The 14,991-nt window shown below is 43.5% G+C and overlaps 1 protein-coding gene across 1 annotated transcript in view; it reads right to left on the reverse strand.

Annotated features, from left to right (window-relative positions):
• Positions 1-14,991, reverse strand: part of LOC128736342 (protein qui-1) — an 84,542-nt gene that overhangs the window by 41,909 nt on the left and 27,642 nt on the right. The gene's annotated exons all lie outside the window — the stretch shown is intronic.

The following is a 14,991-nucleotide window of genomic DNA, read 5'->3' on the forward strand; positions in this document are numbered from 1 at the left end:
TTTTTTGATCGATTTTTATACAACTTATCTTCAAAGAACCACCTTAGATTGAACTTCAATAAAAAAATATATTAGCAAATTTGGGATCCATTTTCCCAGAGATATTTCATATCGCAGTGGGATTATTTTTTCACGTCAGAAGTGTGGCAAATGATGTATTCAACTACGGTATTTTCTAAGACAAATTTTTGGATCAACATTTGAATGTTTTAAGCCAATCTGGACGTTCCGGTATATCTGTTGTATTAAGATTAGTAAAAACTTAACTTGCAAAAAGTTGCGCGTATTTCCATAGCTACGTAGCGACCGTTCCGCTGCTTCAGAAGCTGAAGTTTATGAGCCTCGAAGCGATGATCTCGCTCTAAACTAAACGGGGTCAACCCTATTCAATTCTGTGGACTTCTTTACACAAAATAATTAGGTTTTTCATGTTTTGTTTTTTCAAAACCTGGCTTGGTATAGTCCAAAAAGGGTAAAAAATGTTAAAAATAGGGGAAAATGAGCAAAATGGGGCACTTCCCGATGACAAACAGGAAAGCGGTGGGCACCATGCGATTCTCCGGAAAATTTGACATAAGATCACCTACATTTTATCAGCCTGCAGGCCATATCTTAATTGCATCCGTTTTTTCGGCTCGTTTTTGCCCATAGTGCAATGGTATAAGATAAGGCCGAACCCACACAATTGTGTAGGTTGCTAAATTTAGCAAACATTTATTGCAATGTGTAGAATACACTGGTTTTGGTATCTCGAGCGATAAAAAAAATTTATATTGATCCAAAAACCAAAAATATCGTAACTAAAACCCTCCGTGCTTAAAGGGTTATCCATTCGAACTGCAAATTGCACGTCTCTATTTGCCATTTCAATCTGAATCGCTGACAGTGCTCCGTCATTTCCTGTGTCAACATAGAGTCTGCCATCCTTTCCAACAATGTTAAATACACAATCAAACAATAAACTCAAGGTATGATCGCAAATGCAAACATAACCTAGAACTGGTAGCCTGACTTTAAGGAATGGTCCGCTCTTTTCGCAATCGCCGAATAGATCGTTTTCAAGCAAGCCTCCGCCTTCGATATATTTTTATGGGAAATCCACCAACAATTAACTTAGGCGAAACAGCGAACAAATTCGTTTTTCATGGCGAATAACTTCAGGGCACGTCAGTGCTTTGCAGCTTTTGCCGTGAAACGGTATTTACCGGCATCTCGTACTACCATCCAACCAGTGCTATGATTTTATCCGTTAATATACTTCTTTTTTCGCTGTTTTTCGTTCCTGCAATCAGTTCGAGAAGCAACCGTATATTACATCGGGGTAGGTACATGCGAACCACCGAGAAAAGTAGAAAATATGATGGATTACCGCAAACGTTGGTTTTTCCCGTCGAATTAATGGAAATGAAAATTTTCCTTTTTCGCCGATGTGGTCGATGTTTTTAGATGCTTTTAGACCAACCCTCCACGGCGAGGTTGAGCGAAGAGTGAACATTTCACGGATAAATAATAATTCCAATATCTTTTCAGGCTCGACTGATGATTGCTTCCGACCGAACGAACCGTTTGGGTCAAAAAAGAAGGTAACTTTGGGTCTGCTCTGACTGATAGAACGGTACAAACGTGTTGATCTATTGGAAATTCCGCTCGGTTGCAGAACCATTTTCAAATTAACATTACATCTACGGTCGTCCGAAATACCGTGTCTGTTGGCTTTGGCATAGAAAAAAATGTCACAACAGAAAAGAAACCTCACGAAGTAAGACAAAAACAAATCAAAGTTCTGTAATGACTTGAGCTTGATGAATATTTATTAGGAAGGGAGCAAACCAAAATTGAGATCGCTTGCGATACAGCTCCGTTGCTTAGATAATATCAAGTCACCGTAATTGATTTCCTCCGAAATCAGACACTCGTGTAAAATCAATTTTATGAATTCTGCATTTTACATAATTGCCTGCGAATTGGATCCAAAAAAAGGGAAAGGCAACAAATAAAATGCCTGTTGATCAAAATGCCAAGATTAAAGCACGAAATACATGACTGGTCAAAATTTCGCTTTGATAGAAATTGCTTTCCGGCTTACGAAGAGACGAAAGCCAGCTCGCTTTTGTTTGATTTCTTCGAAACAGCATTAAAGCCGACATATCAGAAATCAATGCGTCTTTTGAAAATCTATTTTGATCCTCCTAATAGTAGATTCATGCGCTCCTTAAATAACCCCACGCCTTACAGAACGTATCTATTTCTGTTCCTAAAACAGATCATTGTTAGTTCTAGAAACTAAGCAAAACATGGGTCATTCCATGTCAAGTATCCGAATGCCATGTAATCGATCTTCTTTTTTTTGTCGGAAGATTTGACCACTGCGACCATTATTTTGATCTATTGTGGTATAATCGATCTTCTTGGATTTGTACCAAATTTTGTCAGATTGCTCATTTCAGGTCAGCAAGAAAAAATCGAAGTTTGGTGCCGATTGGACATCCCCTCGATTGATGGAAGTACTTCCATTTTTAAAGAAAAGACACGTTTTTGTCTAATTCTCTTATTTTCTTTTGCTTATATCTCTGGAAATATTAGGTTTAGAAAGACAATATCATCATGTTTCCAAAGGAAATTGCCAAAGGAAATCGATTTTTTTTATAATGCTAACACGTTTTAAACGTTAACACTTTTTAAAAAATCTATTTAAAAAAATTTAAAAAAAACCTGTACTTCTCTGAGGCTCAAATTTCATTTCATCTTGAACAAGTTTTGATTGCTCCCTTTTGTGATCCCTTACAAGTATTTGGTAATAAAAAGTTCCAATTTTGAAAAGTAGACAATCTTGGATTTAATTTCATACCTTTTACTGAGTTTGATCCTAATTATGATGAATCGAAATTTTTTTGCATCTCTGATAAAAAACTCATTTTGCTATGAAAAACCCAACTTTCAAGACAATCATTTATGTACTCACGGTAGTTCGCCGCCGACAAAAACTAAACATTTTATCAGTTTTTCAGTTTATTTTTTCCAATACTGTAGACTATTACTCTCATTTTGATACAGATTTTGTGCTGCTGTGACCGTTATCGTCCAGTTAGCTTCAAGGCACGATGCTGGTCTAACAAGCCAGTCGTCGTATGTTCGAATCTTGGCTAGCCGGTGCTTACTAGATAGAGTCAGTAGGATCGTTACACTGGCCTCGTAATTTTCCTGTACTCTTACAGCCGGCTGCGAAGTCTGTCGATAAAGAAGAGTAATATCTAATGACGAAATACAAACAGAAGTGGAGACAGCAAACCCGACTCTTACAGGAGAAGAAGCGCCACCAGGAGGAAGAAGCATTGCGAAGAACTCGAGTAGAAGTACCGCTTTCATGACTACTATCAGAGACTTAACGAATCTCGCAAAGGTTTTGTGCCTCGAGCCGAAATGTGCAGAGATAAAGATGGAGGTTTCTTGACTGACGACCGTGCAGTGATCGAAAGGTGGAAGCAGCACTACGATGAACACCTGAATGGCGTGCAGACAGAAGACCATGATAGCGGAGCAAGCAACGAAGACTATAGCCACCCCCATCGATAAGGAAAGTTAAAAAAGCCACCCAACGACTGAAGAACAACAAAGCAGTGGGAAAGGATGGCATTGTACTAACACTTATTAAAATGGACCCGGATAAGTTGGCCAAATGTTTGCATCAATTGAACCGGAGTCAACGAACCGGAAGAACGACTACCGGCGGAGTGGAAAGACGAGATTATTTCCCTATCTACAAAAAAGGTGATAAACTGGATTGTGAGAACCGCCGAGCGATCACTGTCCTGAATGCCGCCTACAAAGTCCTGTCCCAAGTCATCTTACATCGACTATCGCCAATAGCCAATCCACCTTTTCGAGTGCTTAATGGCGGCTAGTAGGCATAATTTTTCGATTTTTTTTTTTTTTGCTTTTGGAAACTACGCTCACGTACGCTTGACAATTCTACAACAACAATCAAGGATGGAAATGTCAATTTGACGTGAACATTACATTACGTGAGCATTACACATGCGAAAAGGTGGATAGATTTGTTGGAAGTTATCAGGTAGGCTTCATGGAGGGTCGGTGTACAACGCACTAAATCTTTACCCTGCGGTAGATCCTCCAGAAGTGCCGCGAATTCCGAGTCCCCACGCATCACCTGTTCATTGATTTCAAAGCCGCATATGATAGCGTAAACCGACATGAGATATGGGAAATTTTGAACGAAAACGACTTTTCGGGTAAGCTAGACGTTAGATGGCTACGCTGAATGGGATCCAGTGCTGTGTGAGAATCTCGGGTGGATTGTCGGACCCATTCTCGCAGGGGACTTCGACAAGGACTTTCCTAGTATTTCCTGCTTGCTATTCAACATTGCGCTTGAAGGTGTTATAAGATGAGCGGTAATCGAAATGTGGGGCACGATTTTCAATAAATCCAGTCAATTTATCTGCTTTGCGGCAGACGGGACCGAGTGCGACAGGGCCGACTTGGGCAGTACCGTGGTAATCGACAGGAATGAGTTTAAAGTAGTCGTTGAGTTCGTATACCTGGGCTGACTGGCAATAGAGGGTAACAAACCAGCCATAAGATTTAAAAGCGTGTTATCAACGGAAGCCGGGCTTGCTACGGACTCCACACACACACATGCGGTCGTCCAGCAAGCCGCATGCGGGTGTGGCGGGTACAAATCCGGTTATAATCTTAGATTATAGCTTGGTTCCACCCATGCACCTTCCAGCATTGGACAAAAGTCACAATGACTACTTGTTAAACGAAGCTACCAATAACCCCCCCCCCCCCTCACCCGTCCCGCTCTCTCCCGTCCACTCCAAGAAAATTTTCATTACTTTCCCCTAATGTCCCTCCATCCAACCACCATTTCAAAACATTTCAGTCTCTAACTGTTTTGAGACAGGGTCACGGCATATCCTGCATGATATTTAACATTTTTCTTACAAGGGTGATTCAACAAGCGTGCATAGAAACGAGTGGTAAGAGTAGCCTACTTTTAGGATTCGCCGATTACTTTGGCAATATAGCAAAAAAGTATGAATGTATGTGCCTAGTGGCACGAACGAGGGATGTAGGACTACAAATGCACGTTCAATTCGACTAAACTTGATATATCAAATTAGTATAAGCCTGAACGTCGTAAAGAATCTTTGATCTGTTATCTATACCTATAAAGAAGGATTTCTGTCTGTCTGTCTGTCTGTCTGTCTGTCTGTCTGTCTGTCTGTCTGTCTGTCTGTCTGTCTGTCTGTCTGTCTGTCTGTCTGTCTGTCTGTCTGTCTGTCTGTCTGTCTGTCTGTCTGTCTGTCTGTCTGTCTGTCTGTCTGTCTGTCTGTCTGTCTGTCTGTCTGTCTGTCTGTCTGTCTGTCTGTCTGTCTGTCTGTCTGTCTGTCTGTCTGTCTGTCTGTCTGTCTGTCTGTCTGTCTGTCTGTCTGTCTGTCTGTCTGTCTGTCTGTCTGTCTGTCTGTCTGTCTGTCTGTCTGTCTGTCTGTCTGTCTGTCTGTCTGTCTGTCTGTCTGTCTGTCTGTCTGTCTGTCTGTCTGTCTGTCTGTCTGTCTGTCTGTCTGTCTGTCTGTCTGTCTGTCTGTCTGTCTGTCTGTCTGTCTGTCTGTCTGTCTGTCTGTCTGTCTGTCTGTCTGTCTGTCTGTCTGTCTGTCTGTCTGTCTGTCTGTCTGTCTGTCTGTCTGTCTGTCTGTCTGTCTGTCTGTCTGTCTGTCTGTCTGTCTGTCCGTATGTTCCTTATAGAATCGAAAACTACTGAACCAATCGGCATGAAAATATGCATGTAGAGGGTTTTTGGGGCCAGGAAAGGTTTTAGTGATGGTTAGAAACCCCACATCACCCCACTAAGAGGGGGGGCTCCCATACAAATGAAACACAAATTTCTGCATAACTCGACAACTAATCAAGCAAATAGAACAAAATTTGGCATGTGGGTGTTTTCGGTGACAAGAATTTATTGCATGGTAAATTGAGACCCCTCCCCTCTTTATAAGGGGAATTATAACTCCTCTCCTCTTTAAAAGGGGGGGTTTCCATACAAATTTCCTCATAACTCGAGAACTAATCAAGCAAATGGAACCAAATTTGGCATGTGAAGGTTTTCGAGGGTAAGAATATTTTCTATAGTAAATTAGGACCCCTCCCCACTTTAAGAGGGGGGGCTCCTGTACCAAAGAAACACAATTTTCCTCATAACTCGAGAAGTAATTAAGCAAATGGAACCAAATTTGGCATGTGGGTGTTTTTGGAGACAAAAATTTTTTCTATGATGAATTGGGACCCCTCCCCGTTTTAGGAGGGGGGGATCCTATACACATGAAATACAAATTTCCTCATAACTGAAGAACTAATCAAGCAAATGGAACAAAATTTGGCATGTGAAAGTTTTCGAGGGCAAGAATATTTTTTATGGTGAATAAGGACCCCTCCCCACTTTAAGAGGGGGGGCTCTTATACAAACGAAATACAAATTTCCTCAAAACTCGAGAACTAATCAAGCAAATGGAACAAAATTTGGCACGTGGGGGTTTTGGGAGATAAAATTTTTTTCTATGATGAATTGGGACCCCTCCCCACTTTATGAAGGGGGGCTCCTATACAAATGAAATGCAAATTTCCTCATAACTCGAGAATTAATCAGGCAAATGGAGCCAAATTTGGCATGTGAAAGTTTTCTAGGGCATGAATATTTTCTATGGTGAATTAGAACCCCTCCCCACTTTAAGAGAGGGGGCTCCTATACAAACGAAATACAAATTTCCTCATAACTCGAGAACTAATCAAGCAAATGGAACCAAATTTGACGCGTGGGTGTTTTTGGAGACAAAAATTTTTTCTATGATGAACTGGGACCCCTCCTCACTTTAGGAGGGGGGTTCCTATACAAATGAAATACAAATTTCCTCATAACTCGAGAGCTAATCAAGCAAATGAAACCAAATTTGGCATGTGAAAGTTTTCGAGGGCAAGAATATTTTCTATGGTGAATAAGGACCCCTCCCAACTTTAAGAGGGGGGGCTCCTATACAAACGAAATACAAATTTCCTCATAACTCGAGAACTAATCAAGCAAATGGAACCAAGTTTGGCACGTGGGTGTTTTTGGAGACAAAAATTTTTTCTATGAATTGGGACCCCTGCCCACTTTAGGAGAGGGGCTCCTATACAAATGAAATTCAAATTTCCTCATAACTCGAGAACTAATGAAGCAAATAGAACCAAACTTGGCATGTGGAGGTTTCTGGAGGCAAAAATATTTTCTATGGTGAATTAGAACCCCTCCCAACTTTAAGAGGGGGTGCTTCTACACAAATGAAATACAAATTTCCTCATAATTCGAGAACTAATCAAGCAAATGGAACCATATTTGGCATGTGGGTGTTTTTGGAGGCAACCATTTTTTCTATGATGAATTAGGACCCCTTACCTTTTTAAGAGGGGGGCTCTCATACAAACGAAATACAAATTTCCGCATAACTCTAGAACTAATCAAACAAATGGAACCAAATTTATCATGTGGGTGTTTTTAGGGGCAAGAATATTTTCTATGGTATATTGAGACCCCTCTCTTCTTTAGAAAGCGAGTTATGGCCCATCTCCCCTTTAAGAGGGTGGGCTTCCATACAAATGAAATTTCTCTTTCTCTTATCTCGAGAACTAATCAATCAAATAGAACCAAATTTGGCATGTGGGAGATTTTGGAGTCTTGAATTTATTTTACGATAGTTAGAGACCTCTCACCCCTGTGGTAGGGGGATATGGACTCTCATACAAATAAAACAGAAATTTTTGCGAAACTCAAAAACTAATCGAACTCGAGAAATTCGAGACTCTTCCATAAAACATTAGTCAATACAAGACCACAAAAACTATCTATAGTAACACTAGATCATTCAGGACAAGACTGTCGCGAGTGTTGCCGGTGACCCGCCGTCGGAAGCGCCGCCCACTGGGGGGCTTGCAAAACTCGAGATTGTGACAAAGATCATCCGAGATTCATGATTTATGTACAACACAGGTTAATTTGTGGCAATACGAAGTTTGTCGGGTCAGCTAGTTTTTTTATAAAAATAAAGGGAAAATGTAACGAGAACCAAATGTAAAAACTGGAATTAGTGTAAAGTACGGTTGTATACAACCATACTGCTTGTGAAATGGAAACATGATTATCGCTACGGCAAATCAGCACTACTTATTCCGACCAATCACAGAGTGTGGATTTTTAGTTAGACAATGGCTAACATTTTTCAATTATTTAAAAGTTTGTGAAGGAAACATTTCCTATCGATTGATACCAATATCTCTAGAATCTATTGAGGGATGATTGAGTTATAAGCGAGCAAACTATAACCACTTTTCGTTACATGTTCCCTTTTCGTTTGTCTAAAGTGCACCCCAATATAGAAAACAAAGAAGTAGTCCTACTTCATAACTTTGCGCGGTGGTCCGCTGGTGGAGGCAATCTACGCTAGACTGAAAAGCTTAGGATTTGGTTAAAAAGAAATGTGTGGTATACCAAATTCGTGTAAATTAGAGGCTCGAAAGAGACGAATATGCTTCTTTCACGGATAGATTTCGTTGACGGCGGCGAGCTAGAGGTGGTAGAATAACTTGTGCACTTAGGATTAATCGTGCATTTGCGTATTTAGGGGACCTAAATGCGTAGTCAAACAGAAAATTAGGGCTGTCCTGCGCTTTGTGCTCTTATTTTACTCAGTTTTACTTATTAGACCGTACCATCTCAGTAACGTAGGACATACGCGCCCTTGCCGTGTTCAACAGAAGGTGCAGCGGACTGGTCGATTTTCTTTACGCTGATTTTTAGCCGATACGGCGAAACGTCATAAACTCATGTTTGGCAATGTGAACCACGAGCCAGTTCCTCTGTTACCAGCCAACGAAATCATTTAGCAATGCTGACAAAGTATTGCAGACGACGGAAAATCGATTTTAAAGTCATCAGCATATACTAATTTGCAGTCAGATGATGGTTATACAATCCCGTTGTTGAAGAACAGTATAAATAATTTCTTCTTCTTCTTCTTCTTCTTCTTCTTCTTCTTCTTCTTCTTCTTCTTCTTCTTCTTCTTCTTCTTCGGCAGCATAGAGCCGGGGTGGCTCGTGCTGTTTCAAGCACTCATCTCCATTCAACTCGGTCATGGGCCACTCGTCGCCAATTACCTAGTCGTCTCAGAAGTCGCAAATCACTTTCGACCTGGTCGAGCCATCGTGCACGTTGGACCCCTCTGTTCCTGGTGCCGGTGGTGTTGTTGAAGAGGACTATTTTCGTCGCACTGTCGTCCGGCATCCTTACGACGTGTCCGGCCCACCGTAGCATGCTAACTTTCGCTAGATATACGATGGGAGTCTCCCCAAGCAGTGCCTGTAGCTCGTGATTCATACGCCTCCGCCACTCTCCGCTTTCAGTTTGTCCTCCACCAAATATTGTCCGCAGTACTTTCCGCTCAAACACGGCAAGGGCGCGTATGTCCTCCGTAAGCAGGCTTCAGCAGGCCGTCACGGCTTCAAGTCCATAAAGAACTACCGGTCTAATAATGGTTTTGTACATTGTTAGCTTCGTGCGGCGGCGCATGCTTCCTGATCGTAGCGTTTTACGAAGGGCAAAGTAGGCCCGATTTCCCGCTTGGATGCGCCGCTGGATCTCCTTACTAGTGTTGTTGTCAGCGGTCACCAGCGATCCCAAATACATGAACTCCTCTACCACTTCTAGTTCGTCGCCGTCAACGGTTACCGTCCGTGGGAGGCGCGCGTTTGTTTCCTTTGAGCCTCTTCCTGTCATGTATTTGGTCTTCGACGCATTTATTTTTAGCCCAATTCTCCAAGACTCCGCTTTCAGTCTGTCGTAGATTGCCTCCGCCGTCGCAAAGTTCCTGGCAATGATACCGAGGTCATCTGCAAAGCCTAGAAGTTGGCTACCCTTGATGAAAATCGTGCCTCTCGTTTCGATGCCCGCTCGTCGGATCACCCTCTCAAAAGCAATGTTGAACAGCATGCAGGATAAACCGTCACCTTGTTTCAACCCTCGCCGCGTCTCAAAGGAACGCGAGAGTGTCCCAGAGATGCGTACGAAACACATCACTCGATCCAATGTAGCTCTGATCAGTCGCATCAGTTTGTCCGGAAAACCGTACTCGTGCATTATCTGCCATAGCTTGTCTCGATCGACTGTATCGCATGCTGCTTTGAAATCAATAAAGATGTGATGCGTGGGCACGTTGTACTCCGGACATTTTCGCTTGATCTGTCGGATAGTAAAAATTTGGTCCGTAGTTGCGCGAGCCCCCATGAAACCCGCCTGATAATTCCCTACGAAACCTTGTGCTATCGGTGACAGCCGGCGTAACAGGATCTGGGAGAGTACCTTGTAGGCGGCGTTTACCAGCGTAATACCACGATAGTTGCAGCAGTCTATCCGATCACCCTTTTTGTAGATGGGACAAACCACTCCTTCCATCCATTCCTCCGGTAGCTTTTCCTCCTCCCAAATCCTCGAAATAACCCAGTGTAGAGCCTTTGCTAGCGTTTCTCCGCCATGTTTATAAAGCTCTGCCGGTAGGCGGTCCTTCCCAGCGGCTTTATTGGTCTTCAGCAGCCTGATTTCTCGTTTGACTTCTTGGAGTTCAGGTGCTAGGACATTACTATCTTCCATGGGCGCTCCTAGGTTATTTTCCATTCCGCCTCCTTCTGCGACTTCGCCATTGAGGTGTTCATCGAAGAACTGCTTCCACCTGTCGACCACCTCGCGCTCGTTTGTAATTAGATTCCCTCCCTCGACCCTACACATGTCAGGTTTCGGTGTGTAGCCCTTCCGAGTTTGGTTCACGTTCTCATAAAACTTGCGCGTGTCATTAGCTCGCAATAGTTGCTCTAATTCTTCACGATCTCTGTCCTCCTTTTGGCGCTTTTTTCTCCTCAGGATCGTGGTCAACTGGTTCCTAGCTCGTCGGTATTTGGCCAGGTTCTCTCTAGTGGCAATACTTAGATAATTTTTCCAAGCATTTTTTTCTCCTCCACCGCTTGTTGGCATTCCCCATCAAACCAATCATTTTGTGTACTCCGAGGCTCAATACCTAGTGCCGCGGTAGCGGTCTCTCCGGTGGCCGAGCGTATTCTGCCCCAACCGTCTTCGAGGTTTGAAGCACCTAACTCCTCGGAACAAGGCAGTGCCTCATTCAGTACTTGCGCGTAGTTCTCGGCAGCTTGTGGGTTATCTAGCTGCCTGATGTTCAGCCGAGGAGGGCGGCTTTGACGTGTCAGGTATACGGTGGACAGCTTTGAGCGCACATGTACTGCTACTAGGTAATGGTCAGAATCCATATCCGCACCCCGACGGGAGCGTACGTTCGTGATGTTAGAGAAAAACCGGCCCTAAATGAGAACGTGGTCAATTTGGTTCATTGTACGTTGGTCAGGTGATCTCCAGATGGCTTTGTGGATATCCTTGCGCGGGAAAAAGGTACTTCGGATCACCAGGCCTCGGGAAGCTGCGAAGTTTATACATCGTTGGCCGTTATCGTTTGTGTCGGTGTGCAGGCCACCGGTCTATACATTTCTTCCCTACCGACCTGGGATATGAACATATCCCCGATGACGATCTTGATATCCCGTGACGAGCAGCTGTCGTACGTTGCCTCCAGCCTCGCGTAGAACGCTTCTTTCTCATCGTCGGGTCTACCTTCGTGCGGGCAGTGCACGTTAATGATGCTATAATTGAAGAAACGGCCCTTTATCCTCAATACACACATTCTCTCGTTGATCGCCTTCCAATCTATCACGCGATCCTGCATTCCACCCAGCACTACAAAGCCCGTTCCCAGTTCGTTAGTAGCGCCACCGCTCTGGTAAAACTGGGCCTTTCCACCACGGATCTTCCATACCTTCTCTCCTTTGCGACAGATTTCCTGCAGAGCTACGATGCCGAGTTTGCGAGGTTCTAGCTGTTCAATCAGCACGCGCTCGCAACCTGCGAAATTTAGCGATCTGCAGTTCCAAGTCCCGAGTCTCCATTCGTCGTCCTTGTTCCGTCGCCTAGGTCGATGCCGAATATTCCGCTCCGAATATGCTTCAATGTTGTTAGTTTAAATTTAATTTAGGTGTGTAGCCGTACTGGGGCAACACTACCGAGTCTCGCGATGGGGCTGCCATCTTATAGTGCCGAGACTCACTATACCTCCTTCCCGGTTAGTATACGACCTTAGTTTCCACCGGGGTTGGTTATCCGATCTCCGCTAAGGTTGCTCGTATTCCGGCTGGTACCACGAGGAGGTCGGGATCGGAGTTGCTGGATAAGAGGCTAACGACCACTATGGGGTCTATATTCGGCATTATCCAGCCGTTTACCAACAGTATAAATAATAGTGTCCCATATTGCTTCCTTGACGAACTCCTGAATTATAGGTAAATTTTTCAACCATTTAACGGATTGACAAGTAGATGCAAGTCACAAAGTTTTATTCAGAAGTTTCCGTAATCAATACGGATGGCGGTTTTCTTTGGATCAGTTTAAATGATATCAATTTGTGCTTTTGCTCCATTTTTGAGATAGACGACACGGCACAAAACCATGTTGAGACGTAAAGATGTAATTCTTCGAACAAAAATGTCGTCACTGACGTTACTTATTATAATCTCGAATAGCTAAGACACTAAGACTAATGACACTCTCATAATTCCTGACGTTCAGCCGATCAGCAGATTTTAGCCGGGGAAACATAAAAGACTGCATTAATATTTCGTAAAATTTCTGTTGTGGAAAAGATTTGTTAAAAATACAGCATCACGGGCCTGTTAACACATTAGCGAATTTATTAAAAACAACAGGAAGGATTTTCATTGTCAATGGGGGTCATTTGGGAGGAGGAGCTACTACCGGAGGAGTGGACGTAAGGCATCGTGTGTCCGATCTACAAAAAGGGCGACAAGTTGGATTGTTGTAATTACCGCGCAATAACGCAATGTCGAACGCCGCCTACAAGGTACTCTCCCAACTTTTATGTCGTCGATTATCACCATTTGCATAGGAGTTCGTGGGGCAATATTAAGCGGGATTCATGGGTGCCCGTACCACCACGGATCAGATTTTCTCGCTTTGGCAAGTGTAACAGAAATGTCGCGAATACAACGTGCCCACGCATCATTTATTCATCGACTTCAAATTGGCGTATGACACGATCGATCGAGATCAGCTATGGCAGACTATGCACTACTGCGGATTTCCGGATAAACTAACGCGATTGGTCAAGGCGACGATGGACCGAGTAATGTGTGTTGTTCGAGTACCAGGGGCAGTCTCGAGTCCCTTTGAATCTCGAAGAGGGTTACGGCAAGGTGACGGGCTTTCATGTTTGTTGTTCAACATCGCTTTGGAGGGTGTGATAGGAAGAGCGGGGATAGACACGAGTGGCACGATATTCACGAAGTCCGTCCAGCTTCTTGGTTTCGCTGACGACGTTAACATCATTACACGAAAGCTGAAGCCAAACGGATTGGACTTGTCATTAATGTATCGAAAACAAAATACATGAAAGAAAGAGATTCTAGAGAAGTGAATGCTGACCTCCCTCCCCGGATTCATTTAGACGGTGATGAAATCGAGGTGGTAGAAGAACTCGTGAATCTGGGCTCACTGGTTACCGCAGACAATGACACCAGCAGAGAAATACGAAGACGCATTATGGTAGGAAATCGTGCTTACTTTGGACTCCGTAGAACGCCGCCACCGCACGAAGTTAACAATCTACAAGTCGCTGATTAGACGGGTAGTCCTTTACGGCCATGAGGCATGGACTATGCTCGTGGAGGACCAACGCGCCCTTAGTGTTTTCGAATGGAAGGTGTTATGCACCGTCTACGGCGGAGTGCAGATGGAAGACGGAACGTGGAGGAGGCGAACAAACCATGAATTGCATCAGCTGCTTAGGGAACCACCCATCGCTCACACCGCAAAAATCGGTCGCCTGCGATGGGCTGGGCACGTCGTGAGGATGTCGGACGATAGCCCGGTTTAAAAAGTTCTCAATAACGATCCGACTGGAAGGAGACGGCGGGGCGCGCGGCGAGCAAGAGGAATCGATCAAGTGGAAGGCGACCTGCTGACCCTACGCAGACTACGTGGCTGGCGAATTGCGGCCATGAACCGAGTGGAATGGAGACGACTTCTTCGTACAGCAGAGGAAACCACGACCTGGAGCTGATTAAGAAGAAAGAAGAAAGGAAGGCTTTTATCGCGACTCACACAGTAGTACCGTTTCAGTTTCTTTGCTACAACTAATATCATATCGACGGTTAGCTAAAACATAATCGAGTGAACTAAACTGGCAGCGATATCTGCTGCTATACATAGCTAAATGAAAAATCTAAAATAACAATCGAGTAACTTAAACAAACTCTATCTGGTAATATACATTTCATCATTGCACGTGACTTGACAATATTTTTTAAATTTTCAACTTGCATTCAATCATAAAAATCTATCAGAAATAACAGTTCATTGAAACAGTCCTTTTTAAAACAACTAACTACACACAGTCACGTAAAATATGGTACATATTTATAACATAAAAAATATTTTCGTGCATGATATATGAAGCCATTGATTTATATTAGCAGCTTGTCACACTGCGCAGCATGCGAGCTCCCATCGCCATCATTATTTCCAGGTAAAGATATATTTTTCGCATTTCCGTACTCGCAGCCCTCCGCTTACTGTCCGCTTATTCCACACGTAGAAAAATCCAACCCACATGTCTAGATGCCACTGCCGCACCAGTAGCAGAAGCGAGTAAATAGTATCAGAATTTTATTTATATGCGATGCAAGTAATCACTAGAAGGTAAACATCCATCTAACTCCAACGAACGCAGCAGGAGCGAAGGGTACGGAGCGTACGGAGAATCCTCGATAGACCCGATATCATCTGAGACACACCTGGCAGTGCTAATTCCC

This window comes from Sabethes cyaneus, chromosome 2, assembly GCF_943734655.1.
Source record: "Sabethes cyaneus chromosome 2, idSabCyanKW18_F2, whole genome shotgun sequence".
NCBI classification, from domain to species: domain Eukaryota; kingdom Metazoa; phylum Arthropoda; class Insecta; order Diptera; family Culicidae; genus Sabethes; species Sabethes cyaneus.